The sequence below is a fragment of the Camelus ferus genome, chromosome 5 (assembly GCF_009834535.1).
Source record: "Camelus ferus isolate YT-003-E chromosome 5, BCGSAC_Cfer_1.0, whole genome shotgun sequence".
In the NCBI taxonomy this organism is placed as follows: Eukaryota; Metazoa; Chordata; class Mammalia; order Artiodactyla; family Camelidae; genus Camelus; species Camelus ferus.
The window spans coordinates 72,287,771-72,309,326 of record NC_045700.1 but is presented as its reverse complement, the minus strand read 5'-3'; the positions used below and the strand labels follow the sequence as shown (position 1 = coordinate 72,309,326).

Genomic DNA, 21,556 nt, shown 5'->3' with positions numbered 1-21,556 from the left:
GTAATTTTGATTGCTCCAGTAGCTTACAGGTAAAACTATCTGGGATTGATGAATTCTATATAAGAAGATATTTGATCTCCAAATAGAAAACATTAATAGTCATAGACAATTATGTTTTCCATTTATCCTTGAATCAATTTTGATTTTTATTATTCTAGAAATGTATCTATTTCATCTATGTTCCAAATGTATTATAAAGTTTTCCACGGTACTCCCCTCACTTTTTAGTATCTTGTGCATCTGTACTAATATCTCCTTTTTATTCATAATATTGAAATTTCTTCTCTCTTTTTAAATTCCGTCTTCCCAGAGAGAGTTAATTACATTTTCCTATCCAAATCATCTTTGGTTTTGTTGATTTTGTATTTTATATCTTTTATTTCATTTCATAAATTTCTGTTCCTGTCTTTACTCTTTCCTTTCATAAATATTCTCTGAAATTATACTGCTGCATTTTGTATTTGGATGCTTAGTTTACTTTCAGATTGCCTTTTTTAATATGACTATTAAAAGCTATGAATTTCTTATAAAGTATTGCTTTAACTGCATCTCATGAGTTCTGATATGTAGTATTTTTATTGTTGCAGAATCCAAATATTTTTTCTAGATTCCATTATGACTTTTTTTTTCTATATATGAGTTAAACAAAAATATATTCCTACACTTCCCAATATTTTCAGAAATATTCACTGGATTCCTAACTTCACTGAATTATGGTCAGTGAAAATGATTTATAAGAAATTGATTTCCTATAATTTTTTGAGATTTGCTTTATGGTGTAGTATTTGTTTTAAAAATCTCCACATGCTTGAAAATGATATATATTGCTTGTCAGGGAAGCTTTCTAAATATAAGCATTAGGTTAATCATTAGCTTAATTTTTTATGAACATGATCTATCAGTTTCTGACATGGATGTGTTAAAATCTCATCATGATGGTGTATTTGTCATTTCACCCTGTTCTCTCAACTTTTCTCTATATGTTTGATACTATAATATTAACTGCATAATCTTAACTCATTAATTCAAATTTTAATCAATATTTAATCAATATTAGCTTTAGCAATATCTCTCCCCCTTCAAAATCTAAATTGTTTCATATTAATGTAACTATACTACATTTTTTTTTGGCCACTATGTACGTGGTATAGTTCTCCTCCCTCTTTGTACATTCTACGTCCCTGTGTTATGGTATTTTAGGTGTGTTTCTTATAAACAGAATATGGCTAAGTTTTACTCTGTTCTTTCTATTTAGTCTGACGAACTTCATTTATTAACTAGAATATTTTGTCCACTTATATTGATTGCGATTGGTGTTCTGTTTGGAATTATCTCTCCTAATTTATCATATATACTCTGGCCCTTTTCTGGATTTCTTTCTTTTTCGCTTCTTTTAGATTAAGACTTCATCTTTCCCTTATTTCTCATTAATAACTTAAACATCATATGCTTTGTTTGTCTTCCTCTAATTGTTTTCACATTTTAACCTTTTAACATCTGCACTTGACATTTTTACTTAATGAACTCTAATCATTTTATTATTTTTCTGGTAAACAACAAAAACTTTAGAACACTAACCCAGGATTACCTCTTCTTATTTTATATGCAATTATTATCCAGCATTGTAGTTTCTGACTTTGATCTGTAACTCCACACAGTAGATATTAATATTACTGTTTAATAAAATCAATTATTTTCATTACATATCTATCTTTTCTTTGCTCACTATTCCTTCCTGTGTCAAATTTTCTTATGGGGTTATTTTTCTCCCGAGTCCACTATTGAAATTTCCTAACTGAAGATCTTTTTAAAAGAAATACTCTTGATCTCATATTTTGAATAAAAATAATATTTATTTTGCTTTCATCCCTGAGATATTATTCCACTGGGTATAGAACTCTACTGTAATATTTTTTCGCTTGGTATTTGAAGGTATTACTCCACTGGTTTCTAATTTCCATTGATGCTGTTGAAAAGTCAGTTGTCAATAATACCAATCTCACTCCCTTGTTAATATTTGTCTTTTCTCTCTGGCTGCTTTTAAAAGAGTTTTTCTTTATACTTGGTGTCATACATATTTACTACAAAAAGATTAGGTGTAGATTTCTTTTCATTACACAGCTTAGGATTCATTTGGCTTCCTGAATCTAAGAACTTTAATATAATTCTGGAAATTTTTTAGACATTATCTCTTTGAACACTGATCATCAAAATTCTCTTTTGAAGGGATGCTGGAGTACATATACACTAAACCTTTTAACTCTATCTTTTAAGTTCCCTCATTTCTCTTTTATATTTTCCAGAGTTTTCCCTCTGGTGTTGTAGTCTGAATAATTTTGACCTGTCATCTAGTATACTAATTCTCTTTATTAATCCATTTTTACTACAAAATATAATACACATATAAAAAGTGTATAAAAGATAATAAACAATTATAAAGCTTGAATCCCCACATAGAACAAGATATGTTTTACTGATAGCAGCATAGAACACCTCCCTCCCCACCATGTATTTCTCCCCATTCATAACCTCCTTCCTATTCTCTAAAGACAACTGCTCTCCTGACATTTGTGGTAATTTTTTTCTTGAATCCTCTAAATATACATCCTTAAGCACTGGGTTTAGTTTTGCCTACTACTGAACTTTATGTAAATTGAATCATACAGCATTTATTACATCTAGCTCATTTATGTTAATACTACTATTGTAGTTATCAGGCATGTTACATTCATTTTCATTCTGTAATAAAAATGTCTTAGGCTAAGCCAGCCCCAAATATCCATCTCATCAAAAGTCTCCTCTGAGCATTCTTATTTCTCAGAACTAAGGCTAAAACAGGCATGTTTCTTCACTATCTCTTTTCAATGAGGGTTTTCTCCTAGTTCACTCTGAAATTGCCATTCTTAGATGAGCTCAGTTTTATGACAAGGTGTCTGGTCTGACATGATACCTACTGCTTGATCCTCAGGTTAGATCGTGACCTATTTAAAGCCAGTGTTGGGCTATCGATGATAGCAGATAGTCCTGGGTCAAGCGTCATGGCCCACTAATTCTGTTGATTTACACTTATGTATCATTTCTGACCTTTGAAGTTTTCCCTTTTTTTTTTTTTGCCAAATTGGCTACTTTTATAAAAAAATTGTTTTAAATTTATCTCAGTATTTCAGTTTTGCTATACCTAACAGGGTTTCTCTGAATGTCTAACTCGTAATAATGCAGAAATGAATATTTAAAAAGGTATTTTTAGTTTGAGCATAGATTTCTGCTGATTCAGTGACGCTTCCTACCTGTAACACCTTTGCAAGATGACTGACCAGATGTTAAAAAGAAAATTTGTGAATGCAGAACAGAGCTGTTTTCTACAAGTCAATTTATCCATGGATCTCAGGCCCATGGATGAAGCCTGATATAATTCTGAGCCTCTACAATATTGTTTTAACAAATTCAATTAACCAGTTTGTGTTTTAGTTGACAAATCAAAAATATTTCACTTATCATAATAGATTATTGCTTAATTTATAGTGAGACTCATTACTAAACCCTGAAACACAGCATTTATTTAGAATTTACACAATTAGATTATTTGCCATAATAAGTACTAATTCTTTCTGGCTGATTAGAACTTCTCTCACGGCCACAATGAAAGAAAAAGGAGAGACTCTGCGTTGCTAGGGCAGGTGAAGCAGAAACACAGAAGGTAAACATCTTGGGGACTATTTTCAGAAGGTAATACATTCTTGCAGTGACACCAAGACTGTGGTGGAGTAAATACCAACTGACTCCTTGGCACGATGTTTTGAGATTTTCAATGCATTCTAATTTCTGCTGCAAGCATATTAAGGAGATATATGACAATTTTTTAATTGCATGCTGAACTTTTCATGATGGCTCAGTTCAATTATTTTTTTAAAATTTTAGTTTAATTTAGTTTCAGTTGAAACTTATGTCTCTGAAAATAAATTTGTTTCAGTGAAAGAACTTAGACAGTAGAGATTAGGATCACACATAATACATTCAAAGGTTAGTGTTCTTTGAACTGCTCTCCATATAAATTTTGTTCAGTGTATGTATTCTTTGATCAAACCAATGCTAAACTGAAATCATCTTTTTTTTTATTATTCCTAGTTTAGTTCAAGTGAAATACTTTTTTTCAAAATCTCTCAGATGCTACATTTTTAATATTTGCATAAATTTTTCTTCTTTTAGAACTAATTTTAGGAAAAGATATTTTAGCAATAATAATGAAGATACAATGGGAAAAACATAACAGAAGTATAAAATCACAGTAAATATTATTCAGATTTCTACCATGCAGGGAAAACATCTGTTGACATTTGCTTCATTTTCACATTTATTTATATTTATTTATTTATTCTAAAGTTGTTTTAAAAAGCTGAGGCCATTCTATATATACTGTTTTATGTCCAGGTATTTTCACATTAAATTAATTCTTAGCATTCTACTCTTGTCATTAGATATTTTTCCCATGAAAATTAAATATGTCACAGATGTGTTTAATTTTTCATTTTACTCTATTATTTAGGTTTTCCATTTTTTAGTATTACAAATTATGCTGTGATTAAAACTTCAAACAGTTCTTTGTCTTCATTATTATTTCTTAAGATAAATTCCTTGAAGTTTAATAATTGGATCAAAAATACTACTTCCATTAAATGTTATTTAAATATTTTAATTCATATACATGTATATGTGAGTATAAATTTTAATATTGTGTACAAGGTTCATTTATTCCCTGATGCCTCATAATGTTAGAAGGAATCATGGGTGAAATATTTCTTCTTCATGTTAAATATTAATAAGCTCCCTAAGACTTTTATCCCTTATTTTTCTTCTCCTTTTGTACATTTATTTTCATACACAAATTAAAATACCAACAGAGATCTCCCTGTGGGAAAATTGAAATGGTATTTCTTTTATTCACCAGTCTCGAAACCAAAGCACTTTTCATGATCACTTTGCAACATTTTATGGCAGGAAGTATGCAGTGCAGGCTATTAACCAACAACCAGTCAATATTAATATACAAAAAGCTTGGCTGGCCAACTCAAAGCCAATGATGAGAATACCTGAATTATAAAGAATGTAGGTATAAAATACAGATACAAGATATGAACACCGGTGATAGTTTTGTCAAATATATATATATATATATATGTATGTGTATGCGTGTGTATATATATATATATTGCAGTTCTTTTTCCTTCAACTTCCCAAATTAGAAAACTTGTGAAAATTTTCCTCATTGCAAATCTCACAGTGCCCTCTTCACTCACTATACCATTACAGCCTTTTTGAGGGATTAGAGAGTGAGCATACTAACCAAGTGCACACAATGCAGGTGCAAATTATCAGTAAATTAGCATTTCTCATGTACTGAATTCATTTATCTACTTTATGGCATTGAACCAGAAAAGAATTTTTAAAAAAGGTCATACACATAATGAGAATAGGTTTTTACCTAATCTTATCTAATCTAATGCACATATTCCATGCAAAGACTTCAGATTCTCTCAGAATATTCACTACTATTTGGTTAAAATTCTAACTAGAGTAGTAATTTTATTTTCCAGTGAGTCACAGATTAGATGAGCCAAATTAGAAGTGCCAGGAAATTATCAGGACTGGCCTAGAGGTGACTGAGGTCTTTTAATGCATTTAGTGTTGGAATAAACATCCCCCCATGTAGACCTCAGCACAGATACACTGGTCACATACAACAGAGTTCATTTATTGACTCAAAGCCACCAAGAAGTGACAAATTATACTCAGTATTCTTTAAAAAGCACAGAAAATATGTAATCTGTTTCAGAAAGAATTTTATCAAAAAGGTTTGAAATAATTTTAGGCATTTAAAGACTTGTATGGGTCTTATTATTAACTCACACTGTGCATGTTTTAATTTCTGACCTATAATAATATGTTTTTAAATCCTCAACAACATAGTAAATATTCATTAACATTTAGAAATTCTCATTGTCTACTTAGTCTTCACTTTAACTGTCTTTCACAGGTCAGAGCTATTAGTGGCTACAGTTCTGCAATCAAAAGGATCCGAATGACTTCAGGAGCTAACTTCAATCAACAAAATAGGAAATAGGCTTCATTTTCCAACTCACAGGTGTTTTCCCAGAGTAACCTTACTGGATTACATCAATTAACCTAATTCCATGGGAGAAGGTATATTTACTGTTACTGTTACTGTTACTGTTACTGTGTGTGTGTGTGTGTGTGTGTGTGTGTGTGTGTGTGTACACACATGTATATATGTGTATATATAATATATATATTTAATATATAGTCAACATATCTGTTCCATGACAATGTAGTATCATGTTAAATTATTATTCTGTAGAGACCAACAATTATGAATTTTCAACTCAGCCTATATATTGTTGCACATAGATATTTAATAAACATTTTTGACATGAGTTTGTGGACCTAGAGCATATTGAGTACCACTGAATATAAAGTCATGTTTCTTGTCAATATGGCTTTCTTCTGAAGTCACTATGGAGACATGGTTATTATAAATTTGTGCAATTAAGTTTCATCTGGGCCCTTAGTGCTTCTCAGTTAGTGTTTTATTCATTCCTTGTTGATTCTTCAGGTTGGATTCCTAAAGACAAACCTTCACTTTTCTTAGGCTCACAGAACCCCTACCCTGTCTTCTTTCTTCCTCAACCTCCCCCTAGTTTACCTCTTGCTTTTTTTAAAAAAAGGATTATGTCCTGAAACCTTCTGAGTTCCAAGAGATTTAGTTAATAATACCTAATTCTACCACTCAAAATTTCCTCTGAAAATTCTATTCACTGTCAATTCCTATTCACAATGCTTCTAAAAACTAAGACTAACCTGTTGTCAAATATAGTGGGAGAAAAAGTCTACTGTGATTAGTGGGGCTGCACTAAAAGAAAAAAAAAGAAAAGCAAAACAGAATTCTTATTATGAACTCTACTCTGTGTTATTTATACTAATTAACTCTACTTCACCTTTTCCTTCAGCTGCATATGATTTGTCTTTAATCCACACTGTCCTATTCCAACTATACCCTCCAAAAACTCAACAATGACTTCTTAACAAACCAATGGCCTATTTTTAGGTCTTTACTCTCCTTGACTTCTTGGCAACCCATCATTGTTGAAAATTCCTACCCTGAAATTCTTTCCACTCTTATTTTTAGTCTCTCTATGCTGGCATTTTCTAAAATGTTTTCTTCAAATAGGTGGTCCAAAAAGATGAGATTCAGAGGAATATTTATGGGCAATTAATTTTGCCAAACATTGCTTCCTTGGAAGATTCATAATCCTTATTAGCATATTAAAGTCTCTGTGAAGTGTGACACTAAAAGAAACTTGCACAACTGTAGTGAATACATGATTTGCAAACTTTTTTGGGATGACAGAACCTGTTTCATCAAAACAGGTTATCTTATTAAAACAGGTATCTTATTCCATCATGTCTAAGATATACATGTTTATCACATTTTAACATCTTTGATAGCAGTCTGCATGTAATAACCAACAGCATCTTAAAATCACTGCTGGCTGGTAACAGTAATGATGAAGTAGGTAGTGGTCATTTCCTGTGCATAAACAAACATGGCCATAACTGTTCATGTTTTCATCATAGCAATTGAGTGGTGTTTTGTTGGTACCACACACACCAGTTGTAATTACCATTCAAAATGTCTTCAAAAACATTACACTATAATTCAGCATTGAAACAAAAACTTATTTGTAAGCAGAGAGAAATGAAAATAGAGCAGTGAGGTATAAATTGATTTTAGCGAAGCAAACATATGTCATCGGAAATAAATGCAATTGCTTACTGTTCCTACAAAATATCAGCCAATTGCTCTATGAGTCCATTGGAAGGTACGATCTACATGCAGATGAGTTGTTTTGTTACTGAGAAATAAATGCTGCTTATGACATACCAAGCAATTTAACTGAAAACTGGAGAAATTGCTAAATTTCTCAAAAATAGATCAAAGGAATTTCAAGAAATAGGGGTGTGGGCTCAGAGAAATATTGTTAGCATTAAGGCATTGCATCATAGCTAGCATTTTTTTTTCTTTGAGTCACATAATGTTCATCTTACAATTGATGATATCTTAGGTTCTCTAAAACATGGCATGAACATGCGTGAAATTACCGTTCTTTACTTAAAAAATGCTGCTCTAATTTTCCTTATATTCCAGTCTTTTGCTAGTTCATATCCTTTCTACCACTCCCCTAAATATCTGTGGTCCCTCCAGGTAGGCTGATTCAGTCATTACCTTGCTTTACTTTTCCCATAAACAAAATTGCTAGATCCCACCTGCCTTTCTGAGTTTATAAGACCAACAATCTCCCAGATATCCAAATGTAAGGTGTCATGATAATGGAAGCAAAAGATGCCAAGGACAAATCATTATCCCCAAAGACAGTACCTCAAATTTATGGATAATCCAAATCCTCTGCATGACTTTACATCCTCGTACAGAACAGGACACTAGTATCAGAGAAAAACACTGGAAGTTCCCGAGTGAATAAGCTTGTTCTTCCAGGATCAGAATTTTCTCTAATGAACTGTGGGCTCTTAAGTGCTAACATGTTGTCTTCTGACAAGTGAAACAAATCAATTAATAGAAATGCAAACCACTAGGTTGCAAAGAGTAGCAGAGGAGTCTTTGTGAGGCGACTGCGGTCAAACCCACTTCTCTTGTCTGCAACCATGACATACCTTGATCCTGACCAACTGACAGAATGAAAACAAAAGAAATAGGAAAAAAGAGATAATAATAACTAATTTTTATAGTAGGTTCCCACATATCTCAATTTGTCTGTATGGCATAAGTACTTTGAGAGTTATTAATACTCTGGTTTTACAGATGAAAAACATCTAGAAATTTAAGCCATTTTTGGAGAATCAGAGCTGCTAAGTCGCTTAGTGAGTACTCTATACTCGACATTTCCTAGGGTAAATCACACATCTGATTTTTTTTACAGCATTCACTCAGGAAAATATCCAATCTGTACCTAAACACCTCCAGTGATAGGAAAAAAAAGTTTTCCCAAGGTGGCTCAGTCCACCTTTGGACAGGTCCTAACTTCCATGGGAGCTTGATCTTCAGGAGCCCTGGCGATTCAGTGGGCAAGATAAGCGAGCAGAGGAAAAAAGTGGAAGGGAAATATGGAAAACTAACCAAACTGAAACTGATAGCTCTGAGTTTCTGGTCAACTGTCCAATTTGCCACATTCAAAGCTGGGCATACTTTTTCGCACTTTAGTCTGCCAGTGATATTCAAAAAGGTCTAATTCAGAAGGTGGTGTCCAGGAGCTGAAGTAAGGACGGTAGCTTTCTTTGATATGCAGCAAGGCATTTTTGTCATGATTAGGGCCTGATTCCACAGTTAAGACGATAGAGTTAATTGATATTAGAAGGGCTGAAAGCAGAGAGAGGAAACAGGCAGACTAACAGAAGACTCGCCAGATGGATGTAGCGCAAGACAGCAAGTGTCTCAATAGCGGTCAGTTAACCATGGTAGCAGATTAGAAATAGAGTCTGGACCAATTCTGGAGGATTTAAGGGAAGTTTTATCAGAGAGGACACTGCAGATTTAGGCTTAGGAAAGACCTTACCAACAGGTGAGTCCAAGCCTCACCAGCCTGGGCCAGAACTACCTCACTAACTGGGCCTCACAAACTGAGCCTCATGAACTGAGCAGAACGGACTCTGTGGAGAAATAGCATCACTGATAACTCAGGTAGGCCATGAGAAAGACAGCTTGTTCACTCCCAGAACCCCATAACTTAGCACAAGATCTAGCACTCAGTAAAAAAAAATAAATATTTTTGCATAATCAAATGGATATTAAAAGTGCAACTCATGTTCACCTAAAGACATGTAGAAGGATGTTTGAAATGCTATGCAGCAATGAATATAAACAAACTACAGAGAAGCAAGGCTAAATCTCACTGGCACGATGTTAACCAAAAGAACATGAGACAAATATTACATATTGCATGACTCCATTTATACGAAGTGTAAGAAAAGGGCAGAGTTAATCTATGGTATAAACTGACAATTTCCTAAATAACACTATTTTATTTTAATACTAGTATCCCATGTATGAAAGCCCTAAAATGAGTAGTTTTAATATCTACTATTGATTTTCTCACTACCCTCTCTTTGCTTGCTGAGATCCTGTGATAGTGAAATAAAGAAGCTTGGCTTTAATTATGCCTACTCATGGAATTCTACCATCTCTTCTGTCAGTACTGACACCACCACCTTCTGAAATCCCAACCTAGAGATGGTGTACCCACCTGTGAAGCCCACTCGAGGTACAACAAGGTGGAAGCTATGTAGATTCATTCACTTCAGTGGAAAATAAAGTCATGCAGGGGGCATCTGGGAAGGTAGAGAAGGAGACTGGAGGAACTGACTCGGAGAAGGAACAGAATATGAAGACTGGTCAGTGAGTCAGAATTTCCCCTTTGTTCTCAAAGTAAAAGACACATACTTTCTACTAGAAACTGAATTTAAATCAGTACTTCCAAAGAACACTGTTAGTTCTGTGGTCCTGCTGCTTTCTGGCTTATATAAGGTGCTGGCTTATTATATAGGGAGCTGAACCAACACTTCTTGTGTTGTTTAAATGAAGAATGGAATTCCATATACCAAGCCAATGTATTTGCAAAAGAACTCACAGAACATAATTTGCCCCTAAATTCAGGGCCTTGTATGAATAGAAAACATGAAAAGATGGCATTCTTTTCCAGCACAGAGTCATTACACTTCATTTGCAGGTTCTGTTGCTCGGGGAAACCACAGCAGTACCTGCAAAATCAACATCATGTAGAGTTTGACTTTGTGATCCTTTAGGGAAAATAAGAACTCTTCACACCTTTTAGCATCTGCATTGCAGAAAACAACGTAATACTGTGTGTTTTGAACATCATTTTTCCACAGAAAACAGGGCTCCAAAGTTTTTCAAAGCTGATTCAGTAACATTTTGACAGAATTGGCTTCTAACCAAGATGATATACTTTGTATGTGGTTGCACTTAAAGCTCAGAGAACTGAAGCAAGGGAAGCAAGTTCCATTCGTATCCCAACAAACCTCTCTTTGTCTCAATTTCCTATTTGTAAAAAAGGGAATATTTGTAGTTACCGGAAGGAGTCAATCAAATCCCACAGTAAATAATACTTACTAGGATTTCAATTAATTTTATTCTTTCCTCCTTCCCATCTCATCACTTACGAGATACCATGAGCTTTCACTCTGTTGGAAAGAAAATGACAGAGAGAGAGAAGGGAAGGAGAGGAGAAGAAGGGAGAAGAGATAGAGAGAGAGAAATGAGTAGAGAAACAGAAAGAGACAGCAGAGTGCTCACTCACTGAGAAACAAAAGGCAGTTGACTCCCTCTCTGGCACTTCAAATTTCTCCTCAGAAAGACTGTAAAAAATATTTTATTATAATACTGAAATTTTGAGGTGTTTTTCCTCTCTGTGATAAAGTCACAGAGACTTTTGAGAATAACTTAGTTAACAAGGATTTGTCAAGAAAATAAGTCTTCTTTTCTATTGTAGCTAAACTCTAAACTTCACAATTGATTCTTCCTGTAGCTCCTTCTGATCACGGTATTCCAAAGACACTGCAACCCAAACACTTGGAACCAGAAGGAAGCATAAACTACACCTTTATCACCAGGCTGATGGCAAGGGTTCATACTCTCCTCACTTCTGGCCTTTCATATTTGCCTTTCTGCCAAGGTTGCATAGTTGAAGAGCTATGAGCTTTCAAAATATAAACTATAATAAACTCAAATAATATTAAGCATGACTCATTCCCCAGAAGAAGTAGAATTCAATCCTTATTAATTAGTGTACTTATGATTATCAACTTATAATAGAAATTATCCAAAGGAAATCTCATATACACAGTTGAAATGTTAACCAAGAATGCTGATAACAAAGGATTTACTCAGTTGTAATCTTCATCTAGATTCCTGAGCTCATAAAGCTGGTAATATAAATTTATTTTCATCTTTATCACTATTAAAAAAAATATATATCCAAACTCCTAAAAATGGTTGTTTATATTTCCTGAAAGACTAATATTTGCTTTAATTATGAACTGCATCATTATTTGTCTTATAAAGGTATTTTTCAATAGGTTTATTTTAAATAAAAACTATACTTTTCTCAAGGACAATTTAATATACAGGCATTAAAATAGCTTGAATTGATATCTTTAATAAGCTATAACCAGATAATTAGGGGTTATAAAGGATTAATTTTTCTCTTCCATTATCAAAGAGCAGCTGTAAAAGTACAAAATCCACTGTTAAACCTGTGTTTACAGTTCTAATGGCAGATTTATAAAGTAATGTGTATAGCAACGGCTTCTCTATCAAGTTTTTTTTTTTTTTGACAGAATTGAAAACCTTCTTTCTTTTTCAAGCCTAATGTTGAAGATTCCATGGTAACGGCCTTTTTATTTGGTTTCCTTTCTTAGCTTTTGTTGTTCTTTTGCTTTGCTTATAAGTTGGAAAAATATTTTGCTTAAAAATACAGTACAAGAAAATCAACAAGCTAGTCAGTGTATATAGTAACTCCTAAGACTTCATTTCATGAAAACAAAGTGCTCTTAAAGCCTTACATTAGGTTCCAATACTGAATATCACTAAACTGGAATCATAGGAGTGGAGCAGGATTTAGTGGCTGAACACTAGATTGAATAATTCAGTATTCCATTTCCTTACCCTGTTCGACATTTTTTCTATTTTCTTCATGTTTGTAATTCACCATTAGTTTGTAAAAATTAATTATAGGGAAGGCATTGAAAGTTGTAAGATTTACCAATTCCTTTTAAATTCTAACAATTGCCCACTTAATTATATCCTATGGATCTAAGTCAATCTATCCGTAAAATGAAACAAAGAATGCTTCCCACCTGTTCTCATTTCAGCAAATAAGGTGATCATTAATAAGCCTGGGTCCATAATGCATTTGGAGTTGTTCTCCTTGGCACAAAATAGGACTACAAATAACCCATAGCTAAAATTAACATTTTTCGATTCATAGTTTTTGCTTTCATTTTACATTGTAATGAATTTATTGATGCCTTCGAACTGAAAAATTCAGACTAGAGGCCTCCAACAACATTTCACTTTTTTCAAACTGCCAAAAGATACAAAAAGCTACAAAAATGTAAAGTTTTTTTTTCCTCTCTCAGAAGTTAAATAATTTATAGGTGAATTTCAATGTTTAACATAAATATTTTATATAAACATTTTAATTGTAACAATTTTTAAAACCATTCTATTGATGATTTATCATACCTCTATGAGGAAAGTCAGAATTATAACCTTACTTTACAAGTTAGTGAACGCCACTTGGTTTCCAACAATTGATGCCAGAAAATCAGCAAAAATATGGAATTGAACAACATGAACCAACAGAGTCTAATCGACATATACAGAATTCTCCACCTAGTAACAGCATAATACACATTACTTTCAGGTGCTGAAGGAAAATTCGCCAAGGTAGAGCATATCCTGGGACAAAAACAAATGTTAACAAATTTGAAGACTTGATATCATACAGTATTTCTCTGACTATAATGGATTCAAACTATAAGTTAATAATAATAACAGGAAACTCTTCAAGTCATTTGCAAAAATACATGCTTAAGTAATCCAATGGTCAAAGAGAAAATACCCATAAAATATACAGATTTAAATGAAAGTGAAAATACAACATGTAAATTTTAGGATATAGCTAAAGCAGTACTTAGAGGGAAGTTTACAGCACTAAATGCTTACACTAGAGACAAGGAAATGTTTCAAGTCAATAATTTAACTTTCTACCTGAAGAAATAAAAAAAGAAAAGCAAAATAAATCCAAAGAAAGTAGAAAAAATAGACAATAAATGTAAGAATAGAAATCAATGAAATTGAAAACAGGAAAACAACAAAGAAATTAATAAAATAAAACCTGGTTCTTCAAAAAATGCAATAAAACTGGTAATCCTACAGCAAGATTGACAAAGATAAAAAGAGATAAAACACAAATCAACAATATCAAATGAAATAGGGGCTATCACAAGAGGTTGTGCAGCACCAAAGGATAATAACAGAATACTACAGCTTTACTCTCAAAAATTCAAAAACGTAGAAGAAATGGACCAATTCCTCAAAAACTACAAACTATCATATCTCAGCCAAGATGAAATAAATAACCTGAATAGCTCCACAATTATTAAATAAATTAAATTTGTGGTTAAAAATCTCTCTCTCTCTCTCATACACACACACACACACAGTATCTTCAGCCCAACCCAGATGGTTCACTGGAGGTTTTTAGCAAATATTCAAAGAAAAATTAACACCAATTTTACACAATCTTTTCCATAAGATAAGAAAAGGAAGAAATACTTCCAAACTCACTTTATGAGTCCAGTATTATCCTTTACAAAAACCAGAGCAGTTTCTCTCAAATTTTGATGCCAAAAATCCTCAACAAAATATTAGCAAACCAAATCCAACAATGTATACAAAGAATTACACATCAAAACCAAATGGAGTTTACTCCAGTTATTAAAGACTGGTTCACTATTTAAAAATCAATAAATGCAAGACATCATATCAACAAGCTAAAGGAAAAGAAAATCAACTGAGGCAGAATAAAGCATTTGACAAAATTCGATACCCGTTCATGATAAAAACTGTCAGTACCATAAGAATAAATTCGCCCTTCCCATAGAGCCAATATTTTATAATAATTTTATATGGAGTATAACCAATAAAAATATAGAATAATTATGTTGTACATCTGAAACTAATATATTATTGTAAGTCAATTATACTTCAATTAAAAATGAGGGAGGGTGCAATTCATTAACCTCATACAAAGCACTCACAGTAAAACCTACAGTTCACATCATACTCAAAGGTGAAAGACTGAACATTCTTCCTCTAATATTGGGAACAAGAAAAAAAATTTCATTCTCACCATTCTTATTCAATAAATTGTTGATAGTTCTAGTCATTGCAATGAAATTTCCTGTATAAAATGGGAAAGAAGAAATAAATCTGTATTTGGAGATACCAGGATTGTCTACAGAGAAATATCAAGGAATCTAAATGAAAGACGAAAGAAAGAAAACAAAAGAAAGAGAGAGAATTTCAAAAACTTCCTAGAACTAATAACTGAGTGCAGAAAGTTCACAGAAAGCAAAATCAAAAATGCAGTCCAATTTACAATTGCTCCAAAGAAAATTTAAAACTTAAGCATAAATCTAACAAAACATATATAAGATCTGTATAATGAAGATTATGAAAATGCTAATGAAAGAAAAATACTTTAGAGAGAAATATCATATTCATGGATTAAAAGATTCAACATAATAAAATTTATCAATTTTCCATAAATTGATATATAGGTTAAGTGAAATTTCCATCTAAATCTTAGCAAGGTTTTTATAAACATAGACAAGCTTATTCTAAAATATTTATGGAAACTGAAAGGCTCTAGAATATCCAAAACAAGTTTGAAAAGAATAAAGAGGTAGGAATTATTTTCCCCAAGGTCAAGACATATAATCTAGCCATAGTAATCAAGACAGAGTGGTAATGGTAGAGTGATAAACACACATATCAATGAAACAGAACGGAAAACTCAGATCCACACAAATGTGCCCAATTAATTTTTGGCAAACGCCCAAAAGCAATACAATAAAGGTGGGATAGGTTTTTCAATAAATAGTGCTGAAACAATTGGACAAACAAAGGCAAAAACAGGAACCTCAACCTAAACTTTATACTTTTTGCAACAACTGACTCAAGGTAAAACATTAAACCATAAAAATCTTAAAAAAAATAATAGCAGAAAATATTCAGGACCTAGAACTATTAAACAAAGAGTTCCTCAAGTTGACACCAAAAGCACAATCCAAAAGAAGAAAACCTGATAAATCAGACCTCATCAAAATTGAAACCTGCTGCTCTGTGAAAGACTCTGTTAAGAGCATACAAAAGTAAATTAAAAACTGGGAGAAAATATTTGCAAATCCATAGCCAATAAAGAACTAGTATCTAAAATGTATTTTTAAAAACTCTCAAAATTCAACATTAAAAAACAAGCAATCCAACTAGAAATTGTATAAGAGACATGCAAGACATTTTACCAAAAAGGATATATACATGATGTGCAAATAAGCACATAAAAAGATGCTCAACATTATTAGTCATCAGAAAATGCAAGTTAAAACTACAATGAGACATCACTGTATACCTATCAGAATGGCTAAAATTAAAAAGTGATAAAACCATACATTGGCTAGTGTTTGGAGAAACTAGATCACTTCATACACTGCTGATGGGAATATAAAATGATACAGTTACTCCGGAAAACAGTTTTGTAGCTCCTTTTGAAATTAGCAATGGAACTTACCATATCACCCAACAATTACACTCTTGAGCATATGTCCCAGCGAAATGAAAACTTATTTTCATGCAAAAACTTGCACACAAATGTTCATAGCAGCTTTAATAATAATAGCTGAAAACTGGAAACTACTCAAATGTCCTTCAATGACTAATGGCTAAACAAACTGTGATATATCCATACCATGGATACCAATCAGCAATAAAAAGGAACAGACTATTGACAAACGCGACAACTTGGATGCACCTCGAGAAAATTACGCGTAGTAAAAGAAGCCAATGTCATAAAGATGCATGCTGCATGATTTTATTCGTATAACACTCATGAAATAACACAAGTGTAGACACAGAGAACGTATTAATAGTTAACATGGATCAAGGAAAAGGGAGGAGAGGATGAGTTAAGCTACTAAAGGGAAGCATGAGGGAACCTTGCAGTGATAGTTAAGTACCACGATTGTGATTATGCAAAGCTACATGTGATAAAACTACCTAGACTATACACACATAGATACACACACATACACACACATGACTGCATGTATAACTGGCAAAATCCATCTAATCTCAAAGGACTGAACAAATGTTAATTTCCTGGGTTTGATATTACACGCAGTTATACAAGATATTAACACTGGGGGAGGCTGGGTGAAGGGTGCACTGGATTTTGCGCCAGTAAATTTCTTTATGTATTCCTGTGAATATATGATTATTTTAGGTAAAAAGTTTTACCAAAAAAATGAAACAAATAAATTGAGTCTAAGATGCATGCAAAGTCAAGGCCAAATATATATCCTCTAGAATATTATTTTACAGAAAGATAATATTTTTAAAGTCATCATATATTGCTTTCTCTAACTTGGTCACATGCTTGTGTAAATCTGTAATTATCAATTTTATTTGTCTTTGATCATTTCTTCTTTTAATGTGTTGTGAATTATCAAAAGATCATTACAGCTGATTTGTCTATGTTATAAACCTCTTCATTTTTTTCAGAGCATTCTATAATCTTGACCATAGGAATATCCTAATTAAGATTAAATTGTCTCACAAAAATTATGATGGTTAGGAAGTCATTTGGAGGTGACTAAAAGAGTCATACTATCTTCCTTTTAAAAGTATTTTTACAGTGAATTCCATTAGTCTCAAAACAATTCACTTTGAAATGACTGTGCCTTTTAAGCTTTAAGAGGTAACTGAAAAAGATTTTGTCATTTTTCTGTATACTTCTTGTTTTAAACCCAAAATACTCAACTTAAAAAAAAAAGAATCACTTTCTGAAAATTGTACTTAATATTCTTGAAACATGGCTGAAATATTTTAGGATATTAGCAAGTGAAATTTCTGGATTGGAAAGTACACTTGTTTTGTATAGCTACTGTTAACAAATGACCACAAACTTTGTGGCTTAAAAACAACAGAAATTTATGTTCTCATAGTTCCAGAGCACAGAAGCCCTACATCATTATCACTGGGCTGAAATCAAGGTGTCATAGGGCTGTGTTTGCCTCCTCCAGCAGCACTAAGGGAGAATCCATTCCAGCTGCTGGTGGCTGCCAGGAGTCCTTGATTTGTTGCTACATCATTCCAACCTCTGCCTCCATAATCACATTGCCTAACAGGTGGTTGTAACACATGCTACAGTTTAGGAAACAACTGCTCTAGATAACTGATCAGGAAGTCTCAAGGATATTCAGTGAAGAATAACTTCTAAGAAAAAGGGTGGGGCTCACCCTCAATGTCTTTGTAAAGAGAAATGTTGATATAAATAATGAAACAAACATAGGATGAAAAATTAAATTATGTAGGAAAATGGCTTTGAAATGATGCTGTAAGAAAATGTCATGATCTAAAGTTATGTATATAACAAAACCATAACTTTTTAACTCCAAATACCATGTTGCTTTGATGTGCAAATAGGTTCTCAACAAGGTAAATGGAGTTTAAAAAACATATTATCATATGCAATAATTTACTTAGCATTGATAACTAAAAGTCATATATAATGTCTGTAGTATGTATTTACACATATTTTAAAAGTCTACTAATAAACATGTAAGGAATGTTAAAACTGTATGGTGTGATATCCAGTGAAATACAGACTTAAATTACGTGCCATCAGAACTTGCAAATTTGAAAGAATGAACTTTAAATTTGTTGGCAGTTGAATTTCTACATAAAGTTCTTAGTATTTTCTATTATCAAATGGATCATTACAACCTCAACATTCATTTACATAATTCAAATGTTATTTATCCTATTATATATAACCCCACCTTTTAAATAACTAATATAATTTTGCTCACATCTAATGGATATACCATGATCAAAATTTAATTCCAATTCTCCTGAACTAGAGAATAGGTTTTGTCTGAGCTCTGTAGCACATTCAATTTTAACTTGTCTCAATACATCCCTATAACATTCAGAGAATAATAGGGAGTATGCCTGCAGGTAGTTTAATATCTCTAAATTTCTATGGATCACAATGAAATATCATGTAGCCCAGCATGCTTCATAATTCAAAGGTTGTGAGCTGTTAACATTGTACTTTTATTAAAATCCCTATTAATTTTTGCTGTCAATCTGAATATAAAATTATTTTATCACTTTTCTATAGAATAAAAAGGTAAAGAAAATATTACTTTATTTCTAACTATTTATTTAGCCAAATACAGAAAAAGAAATCTAGAAAAAGTCAACTATATCATAGCCTAAGAATAGCCAATTTTTGAGTAATTTAATAATGAAATTATACATCTATTCTTGTAGTGATCTGTTCAAAAGACACTTAGGTATTGAGCTTCTACCATGTGCCAGGGAATTGTGCAAAGCATTAGGGATAGAGCAGCGGACACCAATTAAGTCCTTGACCTCAAGAATCATTCATTCTAGTGGGAGTAACAGACAATAAACATAACAATTCAAGTACTGATACTGTGATTAAAAAAAAAGAAGAGTAGTTATAAACTAACATCTGAAAAGGGGATCTGAATTAAACATGAAAAGTAAATAAAAGCTTTCTAAGAATAGAGCAAAGCTTCTACAAAGGACCTAAGGTGAGAAATTGCTGGTGAGAAGTGCTCCGAGGAGAGAGAGGAAATTAGCGCGGCCAGAGAACTGTGAACAAAAGAGAACAAGGTACCAGATGAGGCTGGGGTAAAGCAGGGACAGGCCTCTGTAAATCATGATGAGATACTGAGCTTACCCTGGCACTAAGAAGTGAATGCTGTCTTCAAAGGCTATCCCTGACTAGTAAAGGGAGAGAAGGTCGTGAGGGCACAAAGATGTCGCAGTGGGCCAGGCAAGAGATGGTGGGAGCCGGGGACTGATTTGCGGTAACATTTCAGATGGAGACGCTCAGACCTATTCACAGTCTGTCTGGGCATCTGTGCTGGAAACAGAACTTGGTTATAAAGTGGATGAGGGGTGGAGGTGGGCTGTGGGTGTTCAAGGTGCAAAACTGACCTTTAGTTGACTTACGTGGAAGGAGTGGAGTTATTGTTTACTAAGTTGGAGGCACTTGAAGGGGGCAGATTTACTGTACGTGGCATGAGCCATGTTAACTTTAAGATACCAAGGCATACACATGATGATATCAAAAACGTGTAAATTAATCTGGTGCTCAAAGAGGTCTAGGCTAATAAAAAACAAAAACAAAAACAAAAAACTAAACTAAATTTAGCTTTTTAACCTTACCTTTCACTTTGAATTAAATATAATGCATGATCATCGGGGGAAAGAACATATTAAAATGTAACACAGAGTTCTTTTTCTATATGTATATACATACACATACAGATGTATATACTAATTATTCATAAAAATTGAATTATATTGTTTTTAATCTGATTTTCAACTTAATGTATTTTAAACATATTTTCTTCAGAGAAATATAGATTCCTTCTGACATGTAACTTTACTGAGCACATAATGTTGCTTTCTACAGTTATACAGAATTATTAAACCAATTCTTATTTCTATAAATGTACATGGTTTCTAATATTTTGCTACAGTAGACAGTACTACAATAAGAACTCTGGTATGTCCTTATTTAGTGAAATTTATACTTCATAAAAATACTGAATAATATGTGTGCTTAATATATACAGATGGGATTAAATTAATACATTGCTTATGGTGAAAAAGTGGAAAATAAGTAGTAATTTTTTTTTTGCAAATAACTAAAGTTTTGGATTTTGCTCGCAATGTGAAATGTCTTAAAGCTGCAAGTAGGAATACAGATATCGACTGCAACATTAGGAAGGAAAACTTCTCAATATATAGGAGGATGTAGCTTCTAAGGCTAGAAAAAAAATTATCCTACATTAGATTTCCCTCTTAGTCCACAATGAAGGTCCTGTCAAGAATTTATGGCAGTGCTTGCTTTGGCAGCACATATACTAAAGCTGGAACAATACAGGAAAGATTAGCACGGCCCCTGTGCAAAGAGGAGACACAAATTCCTGGAGCCTGGCATATTTTTAAGTTGCGATGAGAGCAGATCCTAAGAGTTTTCATCACAAGGAGACCTTTTTTCTTCTTTTCTTTTTACTGTGTCTGTATGAGATTGATGGATGTTAACTAAACCTACTGTGGCAATCATTTCACAATATCTGTAAATCAAACCATCATGCTGTACACCTTAAACTTATACAGTGATGTATGCCAATTATTTCTCAGTAAAATTGAAAACAAAAAGTCAAGGTTTCTACAGGTTCCTAATGGAGTATGAGCATGTTTCAGTTCCAGAGACCTACCTCGCCTGTGTCTCCAACCACACACCTGTCTCTAACTCTGATCTCAATTTACTTGGTCATGCCATCATTTGTACTAGATATGAGCACTTTTTCCCTAAAATCAACAGCAAAAAAGAATCATGTTTCCAACGTTTGCCTTTCTGAAAACAGCATCCAGGCCTGTACCCCAGGAAATATCTGACGAAAAGCATTCCTTCAGAGGAGGATACAACCCCTCTTCAATGCTTTTCTCCAAAATACTTCACTAACAACAACAAAAAGACATGTGGGCAATCTGTCTCCTTTAAAAGTTTACTGAGCTTGGAAGGGGTGCTTGCTGCTCTTAGTAACAGATATCACC

At 33.0% G+C, this 21,556-nt stretch overlaps 1 non-coding gene across 1 annotated transcript; it reads left to right on the top strand.

Moving 5' to 3' along the window:
- Positions 1-20,835: 20,835 nt before the first annotated feature.
- Positions 20,836-20,942, top strand: LOC116663944. Its single transcript, XR_004320299.1, has one exon. It is a non-coding gene; the product is annotated as a U6 spliceosomal RNA (small nuclear RNA).
- Positions 20,943-21,556: the final 614 nt, after the last annotated feature.